This window comes from Sciurus vulgaris (genome assembly GCF_902686455.1).
Source record: "Sciurus vulgaris genome assembly, chromosome: 9".
Taxonomy (NCBI): domain Eukaryota; kingdom Metazoa; phylum Chordata; class Mammalia; order Rodentia; family Sciuridae; genus Sciurus; species Sciurus vulgaris.
In genome coordinates, this window is record NC_136469.1 from 93798161 (window position 1) to 93808143 (window position 9983).

Sequence of the window (9983 nt, forward strand, 5' to 3'; positions counted from 1 at the left end):
GTAATGCCTCTCTTACCCACAGTGGTTTGTTAGGGTTGCTACTATGCATTTTTCTGAAAATCAGTATGGTTTTCCAGTCTTGAAGTTCATCTTTGGCCTGGTGTTATGATCCAGACTAATGAAGGAAGAAAACTAGCATCAATTCATAAAATTGTTTGTGAGTTTCATTTGTTTCAACCACAGATTTAAGGAAGAAACCATTCTAAACTTAAACTATTTCAGAAAATACAATGACACATCCTATTTCATTTTGGAAGGCCAGAGTCACTCTCATAAAAAAATCAACAATCAACTATTCTTAGATGAGTACTTTGTTTTTGTCATAAATAGAATAATCCTGAGCCTTGATATATTAATGATACTTGAATATCATTAAACTTTAGAGCTTATGATCTTCAAAAAAAGAACCATTAAGAGAGTTAGAAACACAAGTATCAGCATAGAAAAATGTAATTGCAATACTTATGTCCCCAAAATAATTCATAGTAAGAAGCTATATACAGCTTCTACAAACCAATGAAAAGAGAAAAAGAAATCCAATTTTTTAAAGCATATGAGACTTGAATAGAAATTTTACAAAGAGAATATCCAACTGTACAAAAAATTCTCAAATATTTATCATATAAGTGAATATGTAAAAATAATGATCTAATACTACATACAAAAGCCTAAAACTGAAAGATTACAATACAAAATATTGAATACAATGTTACATGACTAAAATTTTGGAATATAGTAGGTAGGAGTTAAAATGTGTGCAAAATCTTAGAAAAAATGATGCTATTTACTAAAATTGGGAAATCCTATGTTGTAACAATTTCATTGCTCATCATGCTTCTAAAAGAAATAGGTAAATACATGCACCAAAAGTCATCTACAATATTTATTCTCAAAAACCAAAAATGGAGGCACCCCAAAAACCATCAACAATATAATTAGTAACCAAATTCAGGTATTGAAACTGGAGTTTTGAGAGATTAAATTCCCTGTTATGCCAAATTCCTCTGGGTTCATGTCTCACGAACTTTGAAGAATAAAATCCATGGACGTTTCACAGAAGGAAGAGTAAATGGAGTAGGATTTATTTAAGTAATAAGAGGTAGAACTTCCACCAGGGGGGCAGGACCTGATGGCAGAAAACCATATTCTGATGTGCCAGCTTAGGAGTTTATATATGGTTCTGGGAAAGCATGGAGCAAAATCTGTGTAAAATAGCATACTGGCTACCACCCTGGTGACCTTCCATCCTCCTTTCTGTAACCCACTCTTCTGCTTGTAACTACCATCTTGGTTCACCCCAATCTTCCATTTTCCACTTCTGGGACAAAGGAATTGGCTGGCACTTTTCCAACAGGTGAGCCAATAGGACAACCTCAGGGTTGTCTACATTTTTGAAATAGGCCTTAATGGTACTCATTAACATGTCTACTGGTTAGCCTCCAGGGGTGGTTGGATGGGGCCCATTATCCTGACCGGTCATTTTACTATCTATTCTATTTTATCCTCATTCAGTCTAGTCATGCAATAATACTCAATAGCAATAAAAGACTGAACTGCTGCCATATGAGAACATACTCATGAATCTTACAAATGCAACATCTTACAAATAATGCTGAATGAAAGAAAATAGATATAAAAAATAGATACTGATTAAATGTATGTGAAGTTTAAAAATTAAGTAAACTTGACTTTTTAAATTTAGAAGTGAGAATGATTGTTGCCTTGGGGAATAATGGCAAGGAGGGAGCACTAATGGTGGAGGGGGGCAAAAGGACTGTTAGTGTAGGTAATAAATGACTGGGTCAGGAAGATGGTGCTGTTTCAAGAGGAAATAAAATGCTAATACCTTCAGAATACTTCCCTCTCCTCCACTGGTTGCAAAGGTTACCTACCTCCAGGGAATTGTTCCTCCCTTCAAGGAGTTGTTAATGAGTAGCCCCTTCCTGTTTGTACCCCTGGAAGACTTTGTTTCAGCCTTTGGATCACTCCACCTTTTGGGTCATGTAGACTGGATGGGAGGAGGAGGGGGCATGAGAGCAAAGAAAATCTAAAATCTATAAAAGGGGCAGGATGATCTCCACTCCCTCAGGCACCTACATGTACCTTCCTCCTCCTCTACAGAAGAATCTCTCTCTCTCTCTCTCTCTCTCTCTCTCTCTCTGTTCTATCCTTAAATAAAATGTTTTGCTCTTACCTCAGCATTTCTTGGGTGTTCAGTCTTCAACACCAGGGGAATGGGACTCAAACCTGATTCTCAATACTGGTATCAATGGGACTTATTTCCTTATTTAGATAATGTACATAAAACTGTATTCACTTTGTGAAATTTATAGATCAATGTGCCTATTGAAAGCACCCAGAAACCACCCCGGAAGCAGAAACTCATGCAAGAGATTTTATTAAGTAGACAGGCAGAGTGTCTCTCTGCAGGGTGAGAGAGAAAATGAGAGAAAGAGAGAAAGCATGAGCACGCAAGAGAGAGAGTGAAAGCCAGGAGGAGAGAGTATGAAAGCAAGGAGGAGAGAGAGAGAAAATGGTGGGGGAGCTATTTTTAAGTAGTGGAATTTCTCGGGCTAATAACAATGTACCAGCTGCGAGGAAGTTCGAGGACTGACAATTTGGGTTGTAAAGTGGTGGGGGGTGGGGGAGGGAGAATAATGGCGGCAGCAAAATAGCAGATCTGATGCCAACACCTATTGAAGCCAAAATGGAGGGCAGGCAGTTAGTGTAGAAAAGGGAATCTGGTTGACTCGACAAAATGGAGGCCATCTGAGTCCAGAAAGTTGGAGACTGCCCCTGGGATTACCAAGATTCCCGAAAGGCTGAAGGCAGGGAATTGCTAATTAATGCCCCCGGTCTGTTACCTGCCTGGATCACTCCATTCAGCCCTTCCCCCTGCCCAACTGCTTCTCACCCATTTGCCATCTCAGTGTCATCTCCTGGGCCTAGTCACACAGGCAGAAAGGAGGGAGATAAGGAGGGAGGGAGCAGGAGAACAAAGGAAACACTAACCTATAAAAAGGGCAGGGCACTTTCACTTCTTGGGATACCAGAATAACAGTCATGGCCCCCTTTTCCCTCCTGGAAGAAGACTGTATTACTACCTTTAAATAAAACCTACTTTATATGGTTGTCTCAGCATGCTCCTCTAATGTTCAAACTTCAACATTTGAGGAAGCAGAACTCATCATTGATAACTGGCAGTATCTCTATGATGATCATACTTCTGAAGCCAGAACTGGGGACAGGCAGTTAGTGTGGAACTAGGGGATTGGGTCAAATCAAGGAAATGGAGGCCATGAAAGTCATCTGCCTCTGGAAGTTGGAGATTGCCCCTGGGAGAATGGAATGTCAAGGATCTTCAGAATCCACTGATTACCAAACTTACCTGAGCTTGTCCGGGACTACAGGCAAGGGGCTCCTAATTAATGGTGCCTGGGCCTTTACCTTGCTAAATCACTTTGGCCCTCTCCCTGCCCATTTGATTCTCACTTTTTGCATCTCACGTGTAAAACCAGCCCTAGTCACATAGGCAGGAAGGAGAGATAAAGAGACCTTAACCTATAAAAGTTGTAGGGCATACTCACTTCTTGAGATTCTAGAACATCAGCCATGACCCCCTTCTCCCTGCTGGGAGAAATCTGTATTGTTACCTGTAAATAAAACCTACTTAATATGCTTGCCTTGGTGTGCTTCTCTGATGTTATACTTCAACACCTGAGGAAGCAGAACTCGTCACCAGTAAATGGCGGTATCACTTTCATGTGCTTAGGTTGTAAATGTATTTGAGTAATGAAAGCAACAAATAGTAGGTGACCTAAAAAGTAGACATGCTATATCTCTTAAATACCCAGTAACTTTGTAATTCCAAAAATAAATAGGAATAGAAGATTAAAAACCATATGCGTGCAAATCTGAGACAAAAGACTTGGTGGAATTTAACGTGAATCCTTATTTTAATTAATTCTATTAACTTTCTATCACTCATTCTTAGTCTTTTCTAATTCCCAGTTTGTGTGATTGAGGTCTGGAATTCCTTACAGTTTGAACAGTTTTACCTTCTCAATAGAGAGAATATCTAGCAAATAATAGAAGCAAATTTACAGGGCAATGAGTTGGGATACATAAATATAGATAAATGTAGACATATATTCAAATACAGGATTTTCTTATATAATGAATTTTGATGAATAATTTCTCTGATAACATTAGTTAACTTTTGTTCTTTTATCTGCTTTATCTTACTTGGTATTTCTTAGAAACAAACTATTTAGAAATAATGGATGATTTTTGTAAATTTAACAAACAAGTGACAAAATAGCAGTCTTTGAAAGCAAAACCAAGAACCCACATCTCAGTGTATTAATACAATAAAAGTTTATTTATTATTCACATTACCTGCCCCTCTTGTGTAAGCTCTGTTGCTGCATATGATAGTCCCTTGAGGACTGATGGGTACTTAATCTACACTCACATCTCCATTGACTACTGAAGGTCCTCCATACATGGGATGCACATCACTCACTCCCATTTCATTGGCCAAATAAATAAAATAGTTACACCTAATTCAAAAGATGCATAAAAGTGCCATCTTACCAGACATAAGAAAGAAGCATAGTATCTGATGGGAGGCAGATTACAGTGATAGGGAGAATTCTAAGAAAATTTCACGAGTCCCACCCCTGCTGTACACATCCTGCATAATCTTGCTTTGATTGCATATAGGACCTGAGAATATGATGAAGCATCATTCATATTTGTGATTAAGGTTTGCATAAAGTAAAGGTAAAAGTATTTTCCTATGTAATTAAGGTCCAAAATCAGTTGATTTTATGATAATCAAAAAGGAAATTTATATGGGTGGCCCTTACTTAATCATGTAAAAACACCTGAAAGAGACACATCTTTCCTGGAAAAGAGGTGTTCTCTTGACCTCTAAGAAAAGCTTCTAGTTGGTAGACTAGAGACTTACTATTTTATGTGTTCTCTTCTACTGTAAAATAATATAGCTGTCTCATTCTAGATCATTTAATATAGTATTTGAAACTCTTATGAAGAAAGGAAAGCATCATTTTACTTTCTCTGTTGAGAAACAGGAAATCTGTAATGAAAATAGTGTGATGTACAATGAGAATAGAGAAATTTACAGGGATGAAACAGGAGAGTTTTCATTTTCTGCTCCTTTTTATTGTCTTTTTTTTAAAAAAGACAATTTTTTAATTGTCCTGCTCTTGAAAACAGTGAACCAATTCATTAGTCTTATTGCCATTTTATATGCTGGACCTACACTCTAACACACCTTCACTTCTGTTTCCTATGCAAGTTACTCCAAACTTCTGAAAGTGATATCCAAGAAAGACATTATATGAAACTAAAGGCTAAAGTTTGAGAAATAGAAATAAAACAGAAATAATGGTCACATCAATCTATAATGCTGTCATACACATATATATTTATTTATGAAAGTTAAAAATTGATTTTGAAGGATATTTATATTTATAAGAATACCATTCTGTAGAAATATTGAGCATATTCTGTTCATATATGATCACATACAATGTCATTTTTTGACAAGTGAGAATGACTTTATTAAATTGTATCTGTTTCATTTAGACAAAATGAGTTCAGAAGAAAATGAATTTGTAAATATTGCTTAATTTAATGAGTTTGATACGTACACATAGTACCTATGTGTCTCAGAATATAGATCCATTTGGAAAATAATTTTTATGACTACTTGGCTCATTGAAGATAATCAAGAATTAGGAAAATCAGAATTTTAAAAGCAGGTTTTAATAAAAAGATTTGGAAAGAAATTATTTTATTACATAGAACTTTTCCTTCATATTGTGCCATATTTATAAAATTTCTAATGTTTTGTTCCTTGTTTGCTGAAAATATCCTGTTTCCTATTATACATGAAAAACTATATGGCTTGAGAATATCTTAGAAAATTACATTGAAAAGTCAATCACATGATATATTCTCAAGGCTAATGATACTAAATGCATTTCATTTTGGTCCCACATACTGGGGGTCAAAGTAACTCCAATTATTCTTCAAGGAATACATGAGTACAAAATGTTCTCCAAATGCAAAAGTCTTTGAAAATGCCCTGAGTCTGACAGTCATAATTTGAAACATTCACTTTAATTTTTGTAGGAATATCTAGATAAAATAATTATAAAATAAATATTAAAATACTGTGGAGGGTATTTTAGGTTTCACAAACAGTATCTATAGAAAAACTGGATAATGTTCAGAGAATAGACAAATTGAATATTATTTATTATTTCCCTATAAATTTGTATTAAGTTAAACATTGTCTCACACATGAGTTTTTGGGGGACACCACATATCTAAATCATAAAAATAACATGATGTAGATCTCATTACCAATAGCTTTACCCCTAAAGTAACATAGGATCTTCACATTTTGCATTACGTGGAAACTTCTGAAACACTTTCTTCCATCTTATTTCAATCTTCTCAAATTTATTGACTCACATGATACTCTAAATCCCTGATTCTGTCAATGATTTGTGTATTTATGTATACTGAAATGCAGTGTTTCCAGACTTAATTCAATTACACTGCTTTCTGAATATCCTTGTAATTCTGGCAAAAATATTCTAAAACAAGTAATTTACAGGTAGTTAGATGATGGAATCAATTATGATGAATATGTCTGCTTTCCCTTAAAGGGGATTTTGAGTAATTGAATATAATCCAAACTTCTATTTGGCTAGATCAAGACAGAAAAGTTTTGTCTATGTAAATCCGTTGTTACATCAAATATAAATGCAAATATTCACATCAAATATAAACTCCAAACATTCATTTTCCTAGAGCATGATTTTTTTTTTCTTTCTATTTATTTAATCCTGTTTTTAAATATAACCCAGTACAAATCTTTTACACTTTGTTGGTACTCTCTTTTCCCGCATTCAATATGAACACCAGACTCTCTTTTTTAATATTTGGTACTAAATTTTGGAGAAACTCCTATTATTTTCATTATACAAATTCTGCCCACTATTCTAAGTTCTGCTCAGTTTTTACACTGCCCACAAATTAAAAATTTATTGTTCCAGTTCATACTAATCTAACATTTTGAGCTAGTAGATTCTGCTACACCACTGAAAGTATCAATTATTTTCTAATATTCTGACATCATTTATTTTATATCTCTAACAAAATAAACAACTTCTATTTTAGATAGGAATTCAATGACTTTGTCTTTTTGTTTTCCTTCTCCATTACTGAGTTCTATGGCAATTCCCAGGAAAATGGACACAATAATAATCCTGCAGGGTCAGATTGCATGCATATTATCCTAAAATACTAAGCAAAATTTCTAGCACTTATGTGTGCACTAAATGTTACCTAATAAAGGTTAATTAATTCATATTCTGAGTCCAAAACGACTCAGAATGTTTCTTAAAATATAAGTACTTTGAAGATTTAATTTCATATCTCTGACTAATCAGCAGTAGACGGTTACAAGAATGAATATAATATATTCCTGCTATGTAGAGAAAGTAGAGTAATTTTGTTGAAATTACAGTTGCAAAATTCAAAGGGTGAAGGATTGCTTCAGTAAAAATGTACATTAATTTATATAACAATACTTTGGTCACTTCATCCTTCAGTGTTCATATATACGATTTCAATGGGGAATGTGTGATATAAATGTTAAAAGATGTTTTTAAGATTAAGTGTAGAAGATCATTATGATTACAGTCTTTAAAAATGCTAAAAATTTACCTCCCTCATGATTACATGGTCATTCCATTTGTAACTCTGAAAAGTCTAATATGACTTTTAAGCTATAGCAGCGGTAGTGGTGGTGGTGGTGGTTGCATGTGCATGAGTGTGGGTGGTATATCTCTGTGTGTGACCACTGACCTGGTCTCTCCTTGCTCATCTGACATGAAAAAAAGCAAACAAAACCATATTCATTAATCCCTACCCTGGTTTGCTACCAGTTGAACCTCTATAATTATGGGTCAACAGTATCTGATTAAAGAGTTACAAGTTCAGGAATTTCATCACCAAAAAAATTCTGTTTCTCTGAAGATAAAATGTTTCACCTGTCTCAAGCCACCAGTAGTTATTTGTTGGTCCATAATGAATCATACTGTCAAGTCTGAGATAAACAGAATCTTGTTACTTCTAGGTAGCTCTGGTCTGTTTCCGTGATTTGGAACTGATTTGAATATTTAACTTCCTTTTGGAAAAATCATAATTAAATTACCAGAAGCTTTTTTAATTGTGCTAACCCTAATAAAGTAATGATATTTATTTAGAGAAAGAACTGGATGAATGAATGTGATATAAATAATTTGGTCAAAATAACATTGTGGTCCTGTTCCATGTTACCTTCCTTTAAGGCATCTGGTACTATTTCATGTGTCAGAACAGTTCACCAGATGAGCTGGGCCTGTTTTATTTATGAGACTGTTATGTTCTCATGGAACCCTTTTTATGGAAAATAGCATCATTGATTTAATAAGAAGGACACTGTTGGAGAAGATGTAACAATATGCTATTTCCTTTCCAACAAACAACAAACAGGATTTCCAAGGCAAAATTACTAGAGCTGATGTTTTCCATCTGGTGGAGGTCAAGAAAAATGGCAATGGATATATTACCAAAAAGCTAAAATTTGTATCAGTTTCAGACGAGAAAGTTTTCTTTAAACATTTTCCTACAAAGGTTAGAGAAAGACCTAGATTTTGCATTTATTTAAACTGTTCTTTAAACATTTTTCAAGGAATGTTTGAAAAACATTTAATGCAAGATCGCCTTATTACTAAAAAAAAAATAAGTGAGATTAAAAAGTTTAGGATTATCCTTTAAATATATTGTTCTTCTTTTGTCCTTTATAATTCACATGTGCAACTTTAATCATTCTAACGTAATAATTAAAATACATGTTAAATATAAAGATTCAATAACCACACTGAGGTCAAATCCTACATGAGCCACTTTCTGTGTGACCATAGATTAGTAACTCAATGTTTCCCTGGTTCAATTTCTTCATCCAAATCCAGAAGCTCAGTTCATATATAAAACTTTGCCAATGACTAATATGTACTTGAAGATTAAAATTATACCTGCCTTTACTGTTATTATTAAAATTATTTCATCCCAATAACAATTGGTAGGGTAAATATTTTTGTTGTTTATTTTCTGGAAATCTAACTCTCTTCTTCCTATGAAAACAAAGGAAAACAGAGGCTACAGACATTTTGTATTTTATAATCTTTATGATTATTTATTTTGAAGGTTTGAAGTTTTAGAATTAAAAATAAGGCTGAATTCAAGATTTTTTTTATCCTAGCACTTTAAGTACAAATATAAATTAATAACTGTTTATTTTGATCTCAGGCTCCAGACATATTATTCCTCTAGTCTTACAAATATGCTTCAAGCAAATTGTCAGTGATTTAAGATGAGTTTTTATAATAATGTATGCTAAGTTAAATGCAACTGCCATATTCACCTTGAGTGAATGTGATCTGTCTAGAATAGCACAGATTTCTCCCTCACCATAAGTTACTTCAATACTAAGTATTATGGATTCAGATTGACCGACTAGTTAACTGGAATCATTAGACTTTTGGTGTATGAACTAATAAGATTCCAGCATTTTTGCACTCTACTCTTTACTCTGCAAAACAATTATATATATGGATTATTATTTCTATTAACTTGTATCTCTCAATTCTGTTGCATTCTTTCTCTTAAAGTACTGTTTTGATTCTTAATAATGCTATTTAAAATCTGACATTTACTGAGCTCATACTAATTCCCAGACTGTTAAGCATTCATCTCATCAGCTCACAAAATAGTCATATATAAAACGCTTTATTTCACATTTCATTTTATATGTAATTAACTGATCTCAGATTTTTGTCATTTGAAAATCGGTAAGCCTACCTTAACTCAATCATTAAGCCACTGATAAAAAAGATTTA